This window comes from Mustela nivalis (assembly GCF_964662115.1).
Source record: "Mustela nivalis genome assembly, chromosome: 6".
Taxonomy (NCBI): Eukaryota; Metazoa; Chordata; class Mammalia; order Carnivora; family Mustelidae; genus Mustela; species Mustela nivalis.
In genome coordinates this window covers 48613184-48631580 of record NC_139025.1, presented here as the reverse complement: position 1 = coordinate 48631580, position 18397 = coordinate 48613184, and the positions used below count along the sequence as shown (strand labels likewise).

The 18397-nt window shown below is 48.1% G+C and overlaps 1 long non-coding RNA gene across 3 annotated transcripts; it reads left to right on the top strand.

The window, feature by feature from the left end:
- Positions 1-13364: 13364 nt before the first annotated feature.
- Positions 13365-18327, top strand: LOC309866478. 3 transcript variants are annotated; one of them, XR_014312706.1, is made up of 7 exons: positions 13365-13977; positions 14079-14210; positions 15809-16007; positions 16434-16490; positions 16829-16952; positions 17190-17308; positions 17879-18327. It is a non-coding gene; the product is annotated as an uncharacterized lncRNA (long non-coding RNA). The 3 variants fall into 3 exon arrangements; XR_014312707.1 differs by lacking the exons at positions 13365-13977; positions 14079-14210 and having other exon boundaries at positions 14906-16007; XR_014312708.1 differs by lacking the exons at positions 13365-13977; positions 14079-14210 and having other exon boundaries at positions 14906-16007; positions 16813-16952.
- The last annotated feature ends 70 nt before the right edge of the window (positions 18328-18397 follow it).

The window sequence follows — 18397 nt, the reverse complement described above, 5'->3', positions numbered from 1 at the left end:
GCCACCGAGGTTTCCTGTTGAGGAAGGTTCTTTGTGTCCTGTGAGGGGACCATATATTAACACAGCCCATGCATAAGTTTTGTGTGTAGTAAGACCAGGCTATTTTAGTTGAACTTAATAGCTTTTGGCAAACCACATGTCCCCAAAATGCAGACATGTGAGGAAGGGAAGACTTCTCTCTGACCTGAAATCTTGATGCCCTGTTTAGGGAGAGGGGTTTCCCCCAGAGCAAACAAAGAGCCAAGCCTAAGGACCTAAGAACGCCTACAAGAAAACCTTAGCATTTCTTTCCCATTCCTCTCCATGACTCAGATTCTACCTGTCCTTCAAGACCCAGCTGGACAGAGGGCTCACAAAGGCCTCTGTGGGCAAGTTAGCTCACACCAATGCCTTTCCTCTCTCAGCTCCCTTTCTAGTGAGAAGGCTATCTTGAGCATTATAGCCTGAGTGCTGTGGGCTCTGAGAGAATGCTTTCCTGCCCAATGCAGTAGTGCCCAGTTTAGGATGGCTCGGGGTTCCCACCCACTTCAAGGTCTCAGCCCCTTGAAGATCCTTTTCCCCAGGTGTTGGGAAGCTAAGCACATAGATGCATTGGAGCTGGAGTGCTGTGTGATCTTGAGCAAGTCACTAGCTTTTTCTGAATTTTAATTTCCTCTGTGCCTGATTTCTTTGTAAAACACCTTAAGAGCTGTGAGAGTTAAATGAGGCAATTTGTGGAAGGCAATTCACACTCAAAACACATAGTGTTTCTGATTTTAAATGTGGCCTCCAAATTCTTGGACACACCTCTCAACCAGAGGTGGGGCCCTAAGTCACCTCTCCTTGAATCTGGTCTCTGAAACTGCCTGACCAATAGAATATTGGTAAGAAAGGCCACACCAACTTCGGGCCCCAAGCCTTCAGAACCTGGCAGCCTCCATGTCCTGTCTCCCTTGGAACCCAGATACCAAACTGGGAGGCGTCTGGCCACACAGAGAGGCATCTTCTGGCAGGAAGCCCCAGCTGAGGGATAAGCCAACAGCCGGCACTAAAGTAAAGAAGATTTTAAGATGACTACCGCTGCAGCCACCATCTGACTGTAACCATGGGAATTGGAGGGCCGAAGCCCTGATCAGGAACTCCCTCACTAATCCCCGCCAGCCCCAGAAGCACGAGCCAGGAGAATAAAATGATTGTAGTGGTTTTAAGTCACTAAGTTTTCCAGTGATTTGATACTCAGCCACAGATCTCAGAAGCCTTTACTTGTTGCTTTAAGGAAGACTCAGATGGGTCCCAGCGATCCTGGCCCTTGCTGGCTATCCTCCTTGGCAGCGAGACGTCTGTCATGCTTCTGCTTCTGTCCCAGCTTCGGTCAGTAAGGTGTGCCCTCCCCTGCCAACATGCTCACGGGTATCTGAAGCCAACTGTGGACCATCTCGAGTTTTTCCCCAGAGGAAATGTCTTAGCTCCCATATGAATCAGTGTGTTCAAAGAATTGCTCTGGAGAAAGGGTCTTGCCCAACACTGTGGCTAAACAGCCTCTTAAAATCATGAGCTGCCTTGTTCTGGTCACTATATTTTCCATGGATGTTAAGTCTCTTTTTTCCAAAAAGAATGTAAGTTTCTTAAGGGCAGCGACCCTGTTTACATTTTATTTTCTGAGCAGATTCTGATTTTTGAGAAAACAGTGATCACAGCTAATTGGAACATTTGAGTCTGTGAAAAGTCTAAGTCTGTGATGATACTCAAAAGGGACAAATGGTCAAAAGTGGGCTAGAGAAAAGTCACACTGCCAATAGGAGTTGATTGGTGCCCAAACTCTATTAAAGGAAAAAAAAATGTATGGGGATAAATCATTCTTTTGTTAAAACAGGGAGAAGGTGGTGTGTATAAATGAAGAGTCCAAGGGTTGCAGGGTTTCCATTGTTTCAGATTATTTCAATGTTGTCTTCTTATTGGGTCATTCAAGTAGTTACTGTAGTCTGCCCACGATGTGAGAACTATTTTACCTGCTGAGGAGATAATTGCAAAAATCTTGACACTTAGGTCTGGGGCTGGATTGCATAAATCTTGAGGCCTAAAGGATATTCAGTGGCCAGTTTGGGGGTGTGGGGGACAATGGTGCTGCTGCAGAGTGTCATGCTTGCCACACAATGGCTCATCCACCAGCCACTATCTGGAAGGATGTGACATGATGGCTCCTGCTCTGTGTAACCATCCCCATACCTTCCCTTATCACCTGCCAGCCAAGAGGCTTAGCTCGCTCTGGCCCTATTCGCTTCCATTGGTCAATCACATGCCTCCCCCTTGGGACAACACGGCACTGTACCAACCTCCAGGCTGGGTGGTGGCAACTTTCCTGTGCCCCAGTGGCTGTCAGTACTTATTTGTATCCCAGTCATTACTCTGCTGTGTGTGTGTGTGTGTGTGTGTGTGTGGCTCTCTTTGCAACTGACTATGAGCTGTCTGATGGTCCTGGCAGTCATTTGTTTTTCTCTTCCTGTTCCCTGGAAGTAGCAGGACCATCCCCAACACTTAATAAAGTTTTGTGTTTCTTTAAGATTTATTTATTTTAGTGGGGGAGGGAGGGACAGAGAGAGAAGGAGAGGAGGAGAGAGAATCCCAGGAAGACTCCCTGCTGAGCAGGGAACCAGATGTGGGGCTCTATCCCACATCTCTGAGATCATGGCCTGAGCCAAAATCGAGAGTCAGACCCTGAACTGACTGAGCCACCCAGGTGCCCCTAATAAAGTTTTAAATAAATAAGTGAATGGACGAAGTTTCTCAACCAGCACAGAGTACCTGTTTTTTTTCCAAATGCACCCTGTTTCCTTGTCCCTGAGAGAACTGTGTTTGCTGTGTCTTACGAAGCTTTCCTGGCACACACAAGAGTGTGGCAGCAAGATCAGCTGCAAAATTCATCAGAGCCAGTGAAAAAATGAAAATACCTTGTCACAGTCTCTGTGGAGAGCCTACTTCAGAAATCATTAAGGATTTCAAGCAGGTGACAGTAGGGCATGAAACCAAGCATAGAGTCCTTCTAAGTCCCGGGCCCCCTGTGGCTTCAGAGGTTGCATATCCACGGATGTAAGGAAACTACCTTTTCCTTTCCACATGGCTTGGCTGGGACCGATGCCACCGCTGCCACCCCAGGGGCGGGTGATCCTGGTCTGGTCAATGAGAGCATCATATCACCCTGGTCTCGGCTGGCTCAGGGATGGGCATGTGACTCAAGGACAACCAATAAGAGCCATAACTCAGGGGCACATGGGTGGCTCAGTGAGTTAAAGTCTCTGCCTTTGGCTCAGATCATGATCTCAGGGTCCTGGGATTGAGCCCCACATCAGGCTCTCTGCTCAGCAGGGAGCCTGCTTCCCCAGCTCTCTCTGCCTGCCTCTGCCTACTTGTGATCTTTCTCTCTGTGTCAAATAAATAAATAAAATCTTAAAAAAAAAAAAATACCTCAGCATTTTGCTACAGGGAAAAAGGTACCTTTTGCTGGTGCTACTAAGTTGACAGGAAGTAAGCATAGAGCCCCTGGGAGTCACCCACTGGGGAAATTCTGCCTGAGACAAAGCTGATACTGAAAATCAGAGCTGAGAAGATGGAGCAGGTCAGGGAGAGATTCTTGACAGCATCATTTAAGTAGCTGATTGAGTCCACTCTCTGGACTTCTCATTTTTTAAAAAATCTGTACAAACCAATACATTTCCTTGGCTGAAGCTATTTGGCCTTGGGTTTCAGTCACTTATAATCAAAACAGACCTAAAGGGTTGGGGCTTAATAAATACCTTTCAGTTTGAATAGACCAGCAGAGCAGGGCTTGAAGGAATCCATTGTTTCCCTCTATCACTTGTCCTTCTCTTGGTTCCATTTGACTTGAGAATCAGGACAAGAAACAGAATAGTCCAGAGAGACTGTAACTGTGTTATTAAAATGAGAATTTAATAGTCTGTTAAGGACTTACCACTTATTTGTGTTCATTGTTTTGTGTGTGGAGGGAGACAGGGATAAGGAATATGGGTTTGAAGGCTTTTTTGCTTTGAAAACAAAGTTTTTACATTAACATGTTTTACTTTTAAAATACAAAAAAATGAAGTTTACTATTTAAAGGACTTGAAAAGGGGCGCCTGTGTGGCTCAGTGGGTTAAGCATCTGCCTTTGGCTCAGGTTGTGATCCCAGGGTACTGGGATCAAGCCTTGCCTCGGGCTTCATATTCAGTGTGAGGTCTGCTTCTCCCTCTGGTTTGTGCTCTCTCTTACTCTCTCTCTCTCTCTCTCTCTCTCTCTCTCTCAAATAAACAAAATCTTTAAAAAAAAAAAAATAAAGGATTTGAAAAGATGTAATTTAATACAGTTTACCTTTCCATAGCCTGGTAGGGCACCAGTCCCATATAGTTCATGCTGACTCGCCCTGCCAACCTTTCACCTAAAGCCAAGCACTGTGAAGCATACAAGCCTAGGTGAGCCCTGCTCTCCTTCAGCCCAGCCGCTCTTCCTCTCCTCTCTGTTTGAAAGAGCTGGGCCAGGCCAACAGGCCTACTGGATATCTACCAGCTTGGGCCTAACCATGCCCCTTTCACAGCTGCATCCTTTCACATTTCTTTTGGAATCCTGAGCAAAGTTCTCAGGTTGCTAGCCCTCCTGCCAAAAGCAAACACAATCTATCCTTTGGCTATGTTGGCAGGAAAATGAAAATTTTATACCTCCAGGCTGGTCAAAATCTGAAGACCAGTCACCTTCCCTCATGAACTCATCCAAGCCATCCCTCACTTCTGCCCACAGAGAGAGCCTCCTTGGAGCTCAGCTGGATTCTGAGAGAGCCCGGCATTGTTCTTTGATGCCCCTAAACTTGTCCTCCCTTACTGCAGTCTTCTGGACAACTCCTTCTCCTTCCTTTGGATCATCATCCCTCCTCTGCTCCACTGCAAACCATCTCTCCATCCTACCCCTGAAGATTCCTCATTGAATCCTTTTTCCTTTGGTTGAAACTAAGTTTTCCCAAGAGCATCAGCTTTCCCCATGAGGCCCTCATAATTCTCAGGTGGAAACTTCCAGTGCCTTTTCCCACTGCTGATCCTGTTGTCATCCTGGAAAAGCTGAATTTTCTTATAGGCAAGTCTGTTTGCTTTCTTAATTTCAGTGATATTAATCCTCCATCCACTTCAGCCACATCCATATCATGCATATCCTCAAAATTCAGAACTGAAATGTTAAACTCCAACATCCCTAAATTTGTTAAAACAAACAAACATCCTCCAATATCCCGCTTTCTAACTTCCATCCCTGGTTACTTGAATTCACAATGTCGAACATCGCCATCATTGCTTTATTGAGACTTCTGGTCAGTGGTCAACTCCATTATCCCCAAACTCTCACAGCCAACATGTATCTACTGAGTCTACAGGTAACACCAGGCAAAACTTGGGAAGCATCCTTTTCATGGGAGGGCGTTTCACTTACCCTGTGCTGCATAACAAACATCCAACATTTAGTGACTTCAAACTATAATATTTATTGTGTCTCACAATTCTCAAGCTAGGGGTTGGGTTAGGGTTTGGTTAGACAACTCCTGCTGCTCTGGGTGTCAGCTGGGCTCACTCACTCATCTGCATTCAAGCATCACAACCTGTGTGTCACGTCAGCACTCCGTCACATAGAAGCTTGAGCTTCCTCAAGGCATGGCGGTCGCAGGGTAGTCAAACCCAGTACATGGCAAGCTGGCTTCTGAGAATGAAAGTGGAAGTAGACAAGCCTCTTAAAAGTTAGATCCAGAGGGGCGCCTGGGTGGCTCAGTGGGTTAAAGCCTCTACCTTCAGCTCAGGTCATGCATGATCCCAGGGTCCTGGGATCAAGCCCCACATTGGGCTCTCTGCTCTGCAGGGAGCCTGCTTCCTCCTCTCTCTCTCTCTCTCTCTCTGCCTGCCTCTCTGCCTACTTGTGATCTCTGTCTGTCAAATAAATAAATAAAATCTTTAAAAAAAAAAAGTCAGATCTAGAACTGAGACTGCATCCTTTCTGCCACATTTCATTAGTCAAAGCAAGTCATAAGAAGTCAAAAGCCAGATTCAACAGATGGAGAATTAGACCCCAGCTCTTGATGGGTGGAGTAGCATGTGCATACAGAGAGAGAAGGAATTGGTGGCCACCATTTTTTGAGACTATGGACTACAGAGGAAGAAGACAGTAGATAGCTAAATGAATAAACAGGAAAATCCCACATAGTAATAAGAGCTGCTAAGAGATTTGAAACAGGGTGATTCATTACAGAACATTTGCATACCTCCCTTAGGTTGAGGGGATTGTCAGGGAAAGTCTCTCTGAGAAAATGATATTTAAATTAAGGCTTGAAAGGCAAAAATTGGGGGTGCCTGGGTGGCTCAGTTGTTAAGTGTCTGCCTTCAGCTCAAGTCATGATCCTGGGGTTCTGGAATAGAGCCCCACACCGGGCTCCCTGCTTGGCAGGAAGCCTGCCTCACCCTCTCCCACTCCTCCTGCTTGTATTTCCTCTCTCACTGTGTCTCTCTCTGTCAAATAAATAAAATATTTAAAAGAAAAAAAGAAAGAAAAAATTAAGGAAGGAAGAAAGAAAAAGGCAAAAATTGCCAGCTGTTTGAGGACCCCAGCAGGAGGAACGGCCAGCACAAAAGAAGGTCCATTTTTTTTTTTAAGATTTATTTATTTATTTGACAGAAATCACAAGTAGGCAGAGAGGCAGGCAGAGAGAGAGAGGGGGAAGCAGGCTCACCCTGAGCAGAGAGCCCGATATGGGGCTCAATCCCAGGACTCTGGGACCATGAGCTGAAGGCCGAGGCTTTAACCCACCAAACCACCCAGGCACCCCTAGAAGGTCCATGTTTTAAGAGTGTAGACAAGGACAGAGAGTGCAAGTGGAAACGAGGTCAGATAAGTGGGAATGCCAGATCAAGTACACCTGGGTGAGGAGGTTGGCTTATATTCCATGAACAGTCAACGGAAACCCACTGCAGGGCTTTAGCAGAGAAGGGACACAATACAAGTTACAGTATTAAAAGGTCACTCTGGCTGTCCTGCAGGGAAACAGGCTATGAAGTACAAATAGGAATCAGCAAGACCAGTGAGGGGCTCCTGTGGGAGCCCAGGGCAGAGAAGATCATGGCTTGTTTGGCAGCTGGCTGTGGGGAGAGGAATGATGTCATGGTGTGATTCTTTGTAAGGGACTCCTAGTCATAGAAGACAGAGATAAGCTAAGTCAGAGTAAGACAAGATGGAGTCACAGTGGCCAATATGAATTCCCACATTCGTTGTTTCACCAATGTAGGACTTGGAGTGTGCCCCTGTAGATAAGCTGTGGGGCGGACAGATGAGTAAAATTTGTCTGGAAACACCTGTGGAAAGACAGGTGAGACCAAAACTGTGCTGATATGGCCAAGACCAGAAAAGTGGGAATGCCAGATCAAGTACACCTGGGTGAGGAGGTTGGCTTATATTCCATGAACAGTCAACGGAAACCCACTGCAGGGCTTTAGCAGAGAAGGGACACAATACAAGTTACAGTATTAAAAGGTCACTCTGGCTGTCCTGCAGGGAACAGGCTGTGAAGTAACCATGGGACCCAACTAAGCAGATCCTTAAAGAAGCAGCTGCTCCAAGACCACCGGCACCATACATATTGGGAGCTGCTCCAGAGGGAGACTCTGCCCACAGAGAAGGTGACCTGATTGCTGCCCAGGCCAGCACTTGTCACCCGTACCTCAGACCAGATCCAGACCTCTCTCTTTGTCTCCTCCTCAGATCTTCCTTGGAAGAGGCTTGTTAATCTTTTTGCCTTTCTAGTGTGATAAGTTACGCAACAAACCAGGGGATTTGTGAATGGCACTCGGGCGATTACTTGAACTGTCTTAATCCGGGAGTCTTCCGCGGCCTGGCGATTCTGCCCCCTTCCAGAGACTCGCCTGTGGGGTGGGCCTTGAGAAGTGCTGAGCACTGAGCCTGCTGTCCTGCGTCCAGTCCCCTTCAGACCTGTGTGATCGCTCAGAAAAGCCTCCCACCTGCGTCCTCACAGGTGCGCCCCACCCCCAGCCATCCCAGGTAATGCCCCTCCTTCAAGGGCTCCCTGGAGTTTTCCAGAACGTCTTAAAATCCCGTATCTTTGCATCCCGTGTGGCTCTTCTGGAGAGGCTCTGCCCCCCTCCCCACTCGGGCTCATTTCCAGTCCCTGTCTGTTGCACGTTGGTTGGCTCTGATTTCAAATCCACTTGTTTATGACAAAAATGAATTTGTTTTTACGAGTCAAGTTGTTTTGATTAAGAGTGAAGTCAGCTGTGACAGGACGTCATCCTCTCATCTGTTGTAGATAACTCGGCAGCTCAGCCGCGGAGCCCCCCCCCTCACCCCCGCTGGGGGCTTATCAATAAAGGCTTGATAAAGCCGCCACCGGCGAGGGGGCGTTTGACTATAAATACCAAGAGTTTGTGAGGACTGACTGCGGGTGTTCAGTCTGGACTTGGAGACGCTTTGCTGAGGTAAACGGCTCTCCGAAGACTTTGAGGCAATTAGCTTCTGCGGGTCCTTTTACCAGCAGCGGTAAAAACCCGTGCAGCAGTCCCGAAAAGGAGATCCTCTTTGAACCGTGCCCGCGTTCCCTAGCAACGGCCCCCAGCAACAGGGGACTCTTACTTCTGCGGGGCTCCCGGGAGTCCGCTCGGGGTTAGCTAAAGCGCCTCTCCCAGAGCCGCGGCTGGAGGACCTTACTCTTTCCTCTCCCGTCGCTCGGCGCACTGCGTGATTAAGCTCCCATTGGTCTGGAGTACGCTGGCTCATTAAGAGTCATTATCCCGTATGCTATTATTGGCTTGTGAAATTTCTCCCAGCGAACCTGGGTTACAGAAACTGCTGGCAAACTCGATCTCTGAGCATTAATTTACCTCCCGAAACAAAACCCTGCTCCACACCTAAATGCATTACTTTAAAAAGACCAAAAAGCCTCCAAGGGATAGAACGTATGTTCTTTTGTGCTCAAGATTTTCCAGGAATGGTGTCTGCACACAGAAAGTATCAAGATCATTGCTGATAAGAATACTGGAGAATTAGTACAGAAATGCATCTTCTGCCTGCAGACAGAGTCTCTGGGATAATCTGAAAAGCCTCCTACTTGCCAACATGACGTTCATTGTGATGCTTAACGGTAAATACACTATAAGCTGCTGAGTTTCCGATCTATAACCAGGTCTGGTCCTTGCACTGACCTTCAGACTCTCACAGCTGATTGCCCAATGGATTTCCCTACCCAATGTCCCTCAAACTTGGCAGGCTGAAAATTGAACTCATCCTGGGAGTCTACCAGAAGCTCACCAGTGAGTCACCAATGAATATTTCTAGAGTTCTCCCTCCTCTTCATTCCTATTGCCAGGATCCTGACCCAAGTGCTCAGCTTCTCTGGCCTGCACAACCACATTAGGGCCCCTAACCAGTTCCCAGGGGATCTATGCAAAATGCAAATCGGATCTTGTCTCTCTGGTCTGAAACCCTCAAATTGCCCAACACAGGTTGTCAGACCGGTTTGCGTCTGAATCACCTTGAGAGCTTCTTAACTTTGCAGATTCCTCGGCCCTTCTCCACAACCAGTGAATCCAGGATCTGCTGGGTGGGGGGCCCTGCAGGAGTCTGAATCCAAGCTCACGTTCACTCATCAGGCCCTTTTCACATGTCTCCTGTTATCTTAGGAAAGGTCCTACCCACCTCTCCACGCTCATCCATCTCACCCCACACACCTTGCCCTCCAGGGTATGTTTCCCCTTTGACCTTTGCTCTAGCTTGCCTACAGGCAGGAATGTCCTCTCTGAAAACCCCTTCCAATGGGGGTAACGCTCACTCCTCCTTTGTAACTTTGAGACTCAATGCCTCATCACCACCCCGGAGAAGGAGCATGTTAGAAAAAGCAGAGTCATGGGGCCCAACCCGGGGCTCTCCAGGATCAGACCCCAGGGGGTTTCTATGCATGTCAGAGAAGAGGAAGCACAGTTTTATATCTCAGCTCAAAAAGTGCATCTTCCAGGAAACCTTCCCAGACTGATGGACCCATCGAGTCCAGATGAACACAGGGCAGTACAACTACCTCACTGTAACATTTCACAAGTTCATACTCCCAGCATGCAGCCCAGGGTTACAGTAGAAATGCCTCTTGGTGTCCCTGCCTCCCCCATCCTTGGCCAAGGGGGGTCTGGCCCATCTGCCTCTTTGGACCTCGAATTCTTGGTTTATAAAGAACAAATAATAAAACTTGCCTGGTCTACCTCACTCCTTCCAGAAGGTATTTCTTTCTTTCTTTCTTTTTTTTAAACTTTTATTGTGTTATGTTAGTCACCATACATCATTAATTTTTGAAGTAGTATTCCAAGATTCATTTTTTACACAGAACACCCAGTGCTCTGTGCAATATGTGCCCAAATTAATACCTGCCACGGGGACAACCCATCCCCCCATCCTCCTCCCATCTAGAACCCTCCATTTCCCCGAGACCATAGGTTCTCATGGTTCATCTGCCCCTCCGATTTCTCCTCAACCCCCTCACTTTTCCTTTCCTTCTCCTAATGTTCTCCATGCTATGCCTTATGTTCTGCAAGTAAGTAAAACCATATGATAATTTACTTTCTCTGCTTGATTGATCTCACTCAGCATAATCTCCTCCAGTCCTATCCATGCAAAAGTTGGGTATTCATCCTTTCTGATGGCTGAGTAATATCCCATTGTATGTGTGGACCATATCTTCTTTATCCATTCATCTGTTGAAGGGCAACTCAGCTCCTTCCATAATTTGGCTGTTGTGGACATGGCTGCTATGAACACTGGGGTACGTATGGCCCTCCAGAAGTTATTTTTACGGGCCATGACTATGCCTGGGTGTGATGCGCACATGCAGGAACACACATCCCCTCACTCACACGAGCACACACACATTCACACTCTTAGCCATTTGCTCTCTGTGCTGTTCATCAGACCAAATGAAGCAGAGCAAAGCCCCGTCTTTCCTCGCCACCACACCGGTGCGCATGAAGGCCCCAGGAGGTGCCATCAAGAATAAAACCAATACCCAAAAGAAAGGCAAACACCCGGTTCTTGTTAGGTCACTTTCCATAGTCATGGTTCAGTTTCTTTTTTTTTTTTTTTTAAGATTTTATTTATTATTGGACAGAGAGAGAGATAACAAGGAGGCAAAGAGGCAGGCAGAGAGAGAGAGGAGGAAGCAGGCTCCCCGCTGAGCAGAGAGCCCGATGCGGGGCTCAATCCCAGCACCTTGGGATCATGACCTGAGCCGAAGGCAGAGGCTTAACCCACTGAACCACCCAGGTGCCCCCATGGTCCAGTTTCTAACTGGGATGCTGAAGCCTGGTTACATTGGCGAATTTGAAATCCCTATTGGTCACAGCTGGGAAAATATTTGTGAGCCTCACAGGAGGTTAAACAAGCGTGGAGCCCCAGATCTGGTGTGCAACTCAAAGATCCAGAAACATGGCAGGACAACCTGCTCCCATCCCTTCAGTTTGGTTTTATTGTACTGATGATCTCAGCTGGCACAGTGGATGAAAACACACAGAAGGGAAAATCCTGGGATCCTTTTTCTAGAGATGTAATATATACAAATAAAAGGTCTCAATGGACAAGAGAGACCAGGAAAGAGCAGCCTCAAAGCCCTGGATCAGCTGTCTGCCAGCTGCGGCTGAGTCCCAGCCAGAGCTCTGGATGAGGAGGAACTCAATCCCTTGGCATCCACAGGAGTGTCTAGACTGGAGATTGTCCTGGGGCAGGCTGGGTGTCCAATGCACATGGAATTCTCACCAAGGAGCATCCTGGAGCCATCAGTGTGCACAGAGGACACTGACCATCCAGGCAGCCCCACCCAGCAGAACCCCAGGCTTGCTTCAGCATGAGAGAAAGGGACTTAGAGCCAAGGCGCTCGCATAGGACATCTATGGTGTCTTTATTTTAGACTTTACCTGCTGAGTAGAGAGCTATAAACTGATACAGGGCCAGAGACCACAGGTTTTACTTTTGGAATGGTCACCATTCTTAGGCAGTGGGGTGCCTTGGTGGCTCAGTTGGTTAAGTGTCTGACTCTTGATTTAGGCTCAGGTCCTGATAGTGAGGTCGTGAGTTGGAGCCCCCTCCCTTCTGATCAGCGGAGGGGGGGGGGGTCTGCCTGAGACTCTCTCTCTCCCTCTGCCTCTACCCCTACCCTCTGTTTGCATTCTCTCTCACAAAATGGAGAAATAAAATCTTTTAATAAATAAATAAATGAACTCTTAGGCAGAAGTGAGATGTGAAACTAGTCTATTTCTCTTCTCTTCCCCTGGCCCCCATTTTGTTAGCAACAATGATTTATCTACTATGTGCCATGCCTAGCATCAGCACCTGACTTACATTATCTTAGTTTACACTCTTTTCACAAAGTTAGACGTGAGGCCCAGGAGTTCCTGTAACTTTTAGAACCTTAAACAGAACTTGGAGCTTTCAGCTTCCAACTCCACATCCCTCACTCCTTGGCTTTTCCCAAAGGGCTCTCTGTAGAGCGCCCACAGGAAGAGCTTCTGTGGTCAGGTGAATTTGGGAGGGTCTGCATCTTGCGTCCCTTTCGGTTTCAGGATGCTAGTAGCCGAATGACATAGAATGCCCCGTGGCCTGAACAATGAAGAAACAAACCCAAGAGTTAAACCCAACAACTTCACAGCATCAGCTTCTCTGAGGTGTTCTTGGCTTTTCATGCTTCTAATATGACTGCGCTGCTCGGAGCTCCTGCCTTCACAGGATAATGTCCAAAGACAGGAAGAGGGAAGTGTGGTGTCTGTTCTAAAAGTAAGGGAAACTTTCTAGAAGTCCCCAAGTCTGCAGCGCCTGACATCCCCTTGGCGGGGCTGGCTCTGGTGACCACACCTACAGCAATCACTGCCAAGGGCATGGATCAGACTGACCGCCCTGCTCCCCACCCTCCCACCCCTCACCCCGCACTTGGGAGGAGCCCACAACACACACAGGTATCAAAATCACACAAAATCCAGGTTATCTGAGCAAAAAAAGTGGTGAAGGGGGTGGTGTTGAGGAGGAAATCCGCAGGGTTTTCTGCCTGCTTCCTGAAGACTGACAGTGTTCATTAGTATACTGAGGGCTCCCATAGTAAAGAAACCCATATTACTTCTTTGAACGTATTTCTTCCCAAACTAATTTTTCCGTGGAGTTCTTATTAACTTCCCGCAGGCACACTGAGAAAAAAGAGATCCCCACAAGCCACTTGCCCGCAGTGACATGACTGTTCCTTCCCAGGAGCTCTAGAGCACAGCCCTGGAGCCGCACAGGGCTCTGAGCAAACACAGAACAATGAGAACAGCTCAGGAATTTGAAGGAGAGTTTTCTTTGGCTCAATTAACAGGAAATAAAAGCAGGTTTCTTTTTTTCTGCAGACTCCTTTTCTTTTTGGCCATTCAAGATTAATAGGTTGACATTGCTTTTCGTTGAATTTCTTTCCACTAACCTTGCCACCAGGGAGGGAGAAAATGAAGGCTTTTAATCACGATGAAAGAGGGCGCGATGGTTAGGTCAAACCAGGACTGCATTTCCTCCCATTCTGCAAGTGCATCAACATTAGCAAAGCCTGTAAGAATGTTCTCCTGACTCATTGCTTCCCGGGGCCACTTCTCCGAAGTCGGGCTGTTCACTAGAAGCCTGGACGGCAGGCAGGCTGCCCTCACTGAGCTCTCCCAGCTGCAAACCCCTCCTTTCCCTCCTCCTCCCTAATCCTCCTGCCGCCTCCTCCTCCTCCTCCCCTGCAGTTGGATTTCTCTTACAGGTTTGCAAAAAGGGAAGCCTGAGGTTTCTTTGACATTGCTATTTGAATGAAAATAGAATCCCAACTGTAGTCCTCTGCCCTGGAGGACAGCCAGGTCCCTTATCCCTGCAGGTCCTCAGAAGGACTGAAAAGGGGAAAAGCGATCTGGGCGGGCAGGAAGGTCACACTTTGCATGCAAGGTAACCGAGGTTCTGGTTGATTTCACAGATACAACCGTCGTTCTTTCTCGCGTTCCTCCCTGGATCTTCCTGTGGTCTGGCCTTTGTCTCCATTCTTACAGGTGTGTTTTGAGAGGCCATGCCATGCAAGCGGGCATGGCAGGGAAGGACCCTCAGTCTTCCCTGCAATAAATTGTCCTGCAAGGTGACAAGCTGAGCCCTCTGGGCTAGGATCTGGAGGAAAGACTGCGTGGGTAAGGTCCACCTCGCTGGCACCTCCGAGGAGATAGATCGCCTCGCTTGGCTCGCTCTACCTGGCTTATCCAGACACAGGACTATGCAACCAAGTGTCATGTGCAAAACCAAGGTTGTCAGACCCTGGGTTATATGTGGGTCTGCGATGGACCCTGCCTGGGCTCCTGCCCTTCGTCCTGTGGCCTTCCCTCCACAGCGCTGTACTTACTTTCCTACTCTCTGACTTCAACATCTGCCTAGTTGAACCTTCCCACTCCCTGGGCTCTTCCTTCCTTGATCTCTTTATCAACCACTTCTTTTACCCTGTGCTCCTAAAATGCCTCCCATCCATCTGCTTCTCTCTGAGACCTTAAGTCACTGTCACCTCTTGCCTTGGTCAGCCACATTTTCACTTCTTCATGGCCCAATCCACTCTCCACACCATACCCAGTGTGACCCGAAATGTTACTCATCTGCTTGAAACCCTTTGGAGGTTTCCTACTGGATGAAGAAGAAAATGCAAAGAATACAATCCTTACAGGGACCCACAGATCCCCTGGAGTTACCTGGCCCCTGTCCCTCACAAGCTTCCCATCTGACAGTGAGTGATGGGAAGCTTGTGAGGGACAGGGGCCAAATAACAGTGCTCCAAAGATTGTATTCTTTGCATTTTCTTCTTCAGTGCTAAACAGGGTCAGCGTCACAGGCCTGAGACCAGGGCAGCCCCATCCAGCCTTACACTCAGAAGAGTTGGGGTAGGGGGTGGTGGTGCCGTGGTTGGGCTTTAATACCCTGTAGCCACCATCTTGAATTTCTTAATAATTATCTTTGAGTTTGTGTTTTGCATGTGGAGCCTGATGGGTCGACGGAGCCGGCCATTTGCACTAGGTCTGGAGTCTCAGCTCATCAGTGGCCACAGCTCCTACCACCTTCCTGCTCCCCAGGGCCCCAGGTCACACCTGGCCTACCTTGCCGTTAACGTTCCATGTCCGCCCTACGACCACTGCCACCCTGTGCATGAAGCAGTGACCAGGCACAGTGGCAGAGGCAGGCCCACATTCTGCCATCACCCTTCACCCCCATCCCCACCCCGACAGGCTGGGCAGGGCTATAGGGAGGTCTGCATCAGGCACCTGAGGGGACTCCTCAGGACAGGGCCCAGCTGCAGCCATCTCTGCCTAGGCTGTTGGCCCCACCCCATAGCTCTGTCTCCCACCCAGTCTGGATCCAGGCCTCATGCTCATTCTGGGACAGAGGTTGCAATTCCTTGGGGCTCCCCCATGGGCTGTGGGTTGAAGCAATGAGCCCCCAGGGAAGGGGAGACTGACTGTCCCACCCATGGCTGTAGGCCTGCATTTTCCTTTGTGTTGGCTGTAGTTGATTACACAGCCAGGCCTGGTTCTGAGATCCTTGGGGCTTCTGCTGAGGCCACTCTGCCCGGGGCTGGCTCTTAATCATCCTTCAGGTGTCAGCTCACAGCTCCTGTCTCCAGATCCCTCAGCCCTGCTCCTCCTCCCCGAAGCAGGTCACTCCCCTTATCCCCGCCTGCTTTCTTCATATTGTTCATCATGATCCATAATCACGTGTTTGCTCTGCTGCTTCTCAACTGTCTGCCCAGGAAACGGTAAGCTCCTTGAAGACAGGTGGCTTGTCTGTCTTGTTCACAATTAACATCAACAGCACGTAGCAGCATCTTTAGTCAACATCCAGCGAAGAGTACACACATGCTCGACATACATTATCCGAGATACATTATCCGAGATGCTGCGTGGTGAAGACAGTTCCTATCTGAAGCAAACACGGCCCAAACCTGCATGGTGGGTCTACGAGTGAACGTCTGTGATTTTATTCTCCATACTTTCCTGTATGCTTAAAATGAGAACATTTGAAGGAAGTTTTGAAAGAAAACAAAGTACTGGGGGGTGTTTATGTACAAATCCTGTAGGTTTTATTTTCAACTCTCTTCTTTCCTCTCGACAACAAATCTGTGGCGTTCTCTCCACATCAGTCCGCAGAGAGCCATTCAACATTTTAAAATTCTTAAATGCTTTTCCAGAGTGCTTAGCAATGGCACACCTTATTTAGCTGTTTCCCTGTTCCGGGACAATGAGACTATTTAAACAGCCTTTTTGCTGTGATAAGCCAGGCCTCCCTGCATGTGTGTGAGCATTTCTCTGAGCTGAAGAGCAGGAAGGGGAACTGCTTCATTTATAGGGCTTGCACATGTTTTCATGTTATTATAGCTCCAGGCCCTCAGACCACTTTTCTCCTTGGCACTGAAGGACCTTCTGGAAGGCCAGGTGAGCGAGAAGATGTATGTGGCCCACTGAGTGGCAAACCTTGGTTCCCTTCCCAGCCTCATACCTCATACCATTGCTGTTGCCTCTTCCTCCCTCTCTAATCCCTCATGGTCAATATGGCAGGTCCTGGTAATTACTAATCTTTAGGGAAAAAACGATCCTACCACCCACCACCTATGTTTCTGATCAGAGTCACTTCCTCTTCTCCAAGAGGTGGGATGGGTACAGGAAGGACTTGAGAAAATTCCTTTGTTTAAAAACAGTAGAGAATTGCCCCTTGGCACTTTTCCTGATTTTTATTTATTGAAAAATCTAACTCTAGCTCTTCTTGAGCTCAGGACTGATGATGAGAAGGTGTGGAGCCATGCTGGAATCTAGTATGCATTTACTCAACGAGTCTTCACTGAGCACCTGAGGGGCACAAGATGGGCACTGATTCCTTAGGATGTCACTGGCCCCAAGGTAGAAGGAGGAATCCTAGAAGCCTGTGTCACTGGTGTTACGGATTAAACCTCTGTGCTTCCCCCAAACTCATATGTTGAAGCTCTAATCGCCAGTGTGATAGCATTAGAGATGGGGTCTTTGGGAAGTAAGTAGATTTAGATGAGGTCATGGATTTGGAACCTTGGCCCAATGAGATTAGTGCCCTTAGAAGAAGAGACTCCAGAGAGTTCTCTCTCTCTGTGAATGTGTGTGTAGGGTGTGTGTGAGTGTACACAAGAAGACAGCCATCTGCATGCCAGAGAGCCCTCGCCAGGAATCTCTTCAGGAACTGAATTGGCCAGCACCTTGATATTGGGATTCTAGCCTCCAGAGCTGTAAGAAAATACATGTCTGTTGTTAGGCCCAGTTTGTGACATTTGGTTATTGCAACCCAAGTTAAGACTGTTGGGTACCTAAAGCTACCATGGGAGGCACACAGAGACCCTAACTGGTACAGAAGTATTTCAGTATTTTAATAACTGTGGTGTACCACCACTGTTCATGGAATTTGCATTTGAGGGAGAGGAGGCAGACAGTATACAACGTAAGCAAAATAGATAGTAGGTCAACGGTGTTATGCGCTATGGAGGCAAAAAATGTGGGATGGCTGGGTGGCTCAGTGGGTTAAGCATCTGCCTTCAGGTCAGATCATGATCCCAGTATCCTGGGATTGAGTCCTGCATTGGGCTCCCGGCTCAGTGAGAAGCCTGCTTCTCCCTGTCCTCTGCCTGCCGCTCCCCCTGTTTGTGCTCTCACTCCCTCTCTAACAAATAAATAAAATCTTTAAAAAAAAAAAAAAAAAAGGCAGAGAAGAGAATTAGAAAGGCCACCCGGGGGGAGGTTGCCATTTTTTGTTGCAGGAAGAAAGAAAGAGAAGGAAAATGGCATGTTGTCTATCCTTTAAGGGCACTTTCCAGAAGCTACACACTACCCAAAAACCTACTCCTCAAAACTTCATCCCACAGCCACACCTTGCTGCAAGGGAAGACGGGAACTGCAGATTCAATTTGGAGAAACCATGTGCACAGCCACTGTGGATATGTGGGGTTCCATTACTGAAGATGTAGAGAATGGAAGGTGGGGGACCCATCAGCCACAACAGGGAAAGAGTATGATCAGCGGATTGGGTTGTAGATAACGTTCACGGGACCTGTCAAGAGATAGTTCTCTATGAGTCTCTCTCACATTTGTGGATGGCCCACAAGCAGCAGGACTGGCTGTCCTTCTCCTAGACTATCTTTCCAAGGTAGTTTGTATGGCAAGAATGCTTAGAAGACAGAGATAACGTCTACCCATGGAGTGAAGTGCAGGCAGACTAACGTCCGAAATAATAAAGATAATGGCTCCTTTCGCAGATCATGTCTCCTCTGCCTAAGAGGAGGTTTATTGCCCATTACACAATGCTTGGGTTCCCTAAGCACAGG